This window comes from Chaetura pelagica, unplaced genomic scaffold (genome assembly GCF_000747805.2).
Source record: "Chaetura pelagica isolate M959 unplaced genomic scaffold, ChaPel_1.0 scaffold20, whole genome shotgun sequence".
NCBI lineage: Eukaryota > Metazoa > Chordata > Aves > Apodiformes > Apodidae > Chaetura > Chaetura pelagica.
In genome coordinates this window covers 3101313-3105275 of record NW_009951958.1, presented here as the reverse complement: position 1 = coordinate 3105275, position 3963 = coordinate 3101313, and positions in this window count along the sequence as shown.

The following is a 3963-nucleotide window of genomic DNA, read 5'->3' as shown; positions in this document are numbered from 1 at the left end:
CCGCCCCCACCCACCGACCCCACAAACCCATCCCTCCCGGGATTCACGGGGACTCGCTCTGTATCCGATTCTCTGCCCCCAGGGCAGCCTCCAGATCCCTGAGGGACCACAGTAAATCCCTCTAGCAAATTAGACCTCCATTCTGGTTCAATCAAAAAATTAGTACAGATGAAAATCCCCTCTTCCACTAGCTTAACCCCTTAATGACCCTCCACAAACTCCCATTGTTCTCTCCACTAGGTGACAATCTAGGACTTAAATAGAAGATTTATGTTTGAATATGATGTGTCTATGGTAGGCAATAAAGAGTCAGTTTAAGTTCCAATATCCACCTCAGATCTCTAGTTCTTCCAGGACTATATTTGTTTTCTGCCAGATTTTCAAGTGTGAAACTATGAAACATTGGGGTCTACTTCATTTTTCCTAGATATTTCTCTAGGATGGCACAGATCCTTGGACCATGTGTATTAAACACAACTACTCATCCCCAGCGATCATTTTTACTAAGTCAACTTTTTAAAGCCTTTTAGCAGAACCCAGACATTGCAGCACGCAGTCCAAACCCTCTCAACATGTTGGATTTCCTAAATCATGATGAAAAAGCTGCAGGGAGTCATTACCACCCGGGACATGGAATATTCTGGGAGCATGGGTTGATGTTCAGAAAACCAAGAAACAAGGATTGAGTAATTTTTGTTTCATATGCAGAAATGTGATATTCTGATGGCGATTACATTCTCCAAAACTAAATACATTCACAACAAAATGAGTACAGTTGACAAGGCTATTAGCAGTGACCTGCCAGATAGAGGAAGGAAGAAGCTGCCACTTACCTAATTGGTTTTTTTCTCTTAAGCTTTCTGACAACCACTCATTTTTCAAAATAGTCTTTTCTTACTGGTGTTAGTGAAAATAAAGCCTTAGGCTTCTTTCTTCAACGATGACATTATTTCTCTGTATCTTCTGCTTGTGGAGGTGAAGTGACTGCCATGATCAGCTTTTTATCTTAATGTATACAAAGTAATGCTGTTAGGGAACATAACTATGGCTACTTTGCATGTCATGACAGTGTATAGAACAGGGATAGACAACTGCATGGTGTAGGAAAGGCAGGAAAAACAGAAAGAGGATACAAGAGAGAATCAGAAAGAAGATGGAAGACACTAGAAGGAGCAACAACTGTCAAATGCACGTTACAACAAATGGGAGCGACATGAGAAGAGATGGAGAGATTCCAGTGAGGAAAACATAAGTAGAAACAGCAGACAGAATGGACCTAGAAGAGATCCAAAGAAAAACCTGGAGATGGAGGACACTGTATAAGGAAAAAAATTAATGAGAGAATGCACAGGGGAGTTGAAAACACAGGTGTAAAAAAAGCACATTAAATAGAAATGGGTTGAACCATTAAGCAGCTACATTAGGAGTCAGGAGAGAGTAAAGGCATGTTCTTCATCTCTTAAGAGTCTTTTTGTGCATCAGATCAGAGTTAAGCTCTCCACAAAGTTCAAAGAAATTTGCTAGACCTCCCTCCAAAGGCCAATAGTAAAGAGATCTTATTATTACATGAGCCAATTTTATGCATTTGGGAATTATCACAAGGTACTTGTCCTGGTTTGAGCCAGGATGAAGCCAATTTTTCTTTTTGCTGATTTTTTTTCCTTCAGTAAGCTTTCTTGTAACTAGCAACAGTGTGTTCTGCTAGGCTGATAAGACAGTGGAATGTTTTTCTAACTACTGAGGCTTCAAGGCCGCACCTGCACTCTGCCGGCTCAGACACTATGGGGAGATCTGTGACCCCCCTGTAGGAGGCTGAGTTAGATGGACAGCAAAATTGGCCAAAGATATTCCATTCCATATATCTACGTAAGCTCAGAGGAAGGTCAGAGATCACAGAAGACAACTTCCTTCCTTCTTCTTCTCCCCTTCTCTTCCGTCCATGGCTGGCGTCCGGGGAGGACTCTGTTCATCCATCACCGTCGACCCTTAGGCTCGAGATCTCTCCTGACCCCCATAACTCTCTGCTCTTTTCCAGACAGCAGCTCCGGGATTCCTCGGGACTCTTCCCAGTTCAGGGAAGTGCTGTGGGAGTTGCTGGGGTGGGGGGAGGCGAGAGGTTTTTTGCCCATTCCTGAATATATTTGTATATAATTGTATATATTTTCTTGTATTATTCATTAGTGTTTTAATTAAAGCTGTGTAGTTTAGTTTTCAATCCAGCCAAGTCTCTCTCTTTTTCTCTCTCTCCTTCCCTACCTGGGTTGGGGGGAGGGGGGATCGAGAGCATTGTTGTCGGACCTGAGTCAAACTGTGACAGTACTTCAGCCATACCTGGGTTCATTACTGCATGCACAAAGTATCCATGGCCCTCTGAAAGCTTATTTCAAACCAGCCTTTGTGGCAAAGAGTGAAGCCAAATACAGCCAAACTGGCAGCAAAAATGAAAAGCAGGAAGGCAGACCAAGCAAGAGAATGCCTGAAGAGGATTTTGAACATGAAGTCAAAGCAAGGAAAGGAGAGTGATCTCTGGAGAGTAAGATGGCCAGTACCTTCTCATATGTCAGTGCTATCTACCAGCTATTCTTTAGGATTAGTGATTTTCAACTTTGGTACTGAAGACAAGGACCTGCTGCTGTCATTGCCTCTTCTCCTGCTACCCATGCGGATACAAATGGAGCACCCACCCCCTTACCAGTGTGCAGCTATTGCCAGGGGGGTGTTTGCAGTTCTAGCATGGAGGGGACTTGACACCAACCATCCACCAACTGGACATGCTGCCATCCAGCTCACAGCAGTGGAGAGGGTTCAACCACCTCATAATGGTGATCCTGCTGGGGAAGAAAATGGCAACCCAGGTTTCATCCTGTGTGAGATCACTGTTTTCACACATCTCTGCCTGTCAGACTGAGGTGTTTTACAATACAAGGTAGGCGGACGTGCCTGAAACAAATGCAGCTGATCATCACTTCAGTCTCACAGAGGACACTATCAGTTAATTAGTTTATAAAAGTAATCCTTTGTGTGTTGGCATATTGTATCCACTTTGTACGTCATACAGGAAGAACATACTCCCAATGCTGTCAAAAAAGTTCCTTTGTTAACTGTCAGCAACCAAACATGCAAAAGGTTAATTATCCTCTTTTACCAAGTCCTTAAGCACCACACCAGGCTCATAATGAGCTTCAAGAATTCTTCAGTATTGTCAAATCTTCTGTTAGTCATGATATGCTAATTTATGCTGTCTGATGTGAAGCCAGCTAACTGTGATAAAGAAACCATTAAAGACCTCAAAGAACAAATCAAGCTGAATAAATTATTGGAGGATCTGGAGCAAACACACACCAGAAGACTACCTGTCATAAATAAGACATATTCTTATGCTGTTGTCAACCAGTGGGCTCATACAAAATAACAATTTATCAACACCTTGTGTCTACTCCCTGTTGTAATTTATATTTCAATCCTTGCTCCTTGACAGCATTATGAAAAGCTCTCCACAAATGGCTGATGAAGCCACTCCTCTCTTTTCATCTGAAGACCTGAAATACTGCCTGGCTTAGTGGGTGAAATGCCTGAACAGTGTTGCCAGGTGTCAATGGTTGTGTTGTATACAACAAACTTGCACAACAACAAACCTGAGCTGACTAAGGGAGAGTTATCTTAGATCATACTACCTGCTTTTCTACCAAGATTCCCCCAAAGAGCTTCTTTTAACTCCTGCATCCATTAATACCCTGAGAGAGATCAAAAGATCTCTAAGCCCACCTCCACAAATGAGAAAGAATGCATAGATCTTTAATCATGAGACTTCTAGTTTATGGACTTCAAGTTCTTTCTCTGTAAATCCTCTTTCCAGTTAGCAATAAATAAGGCTCAATTCTAATTCTTCCCTTAATATCTTTATTTGTTATGCAGCAGGAGAAATTTACCAAGAATTTCCTAACAGAATATGAGAACAAAACA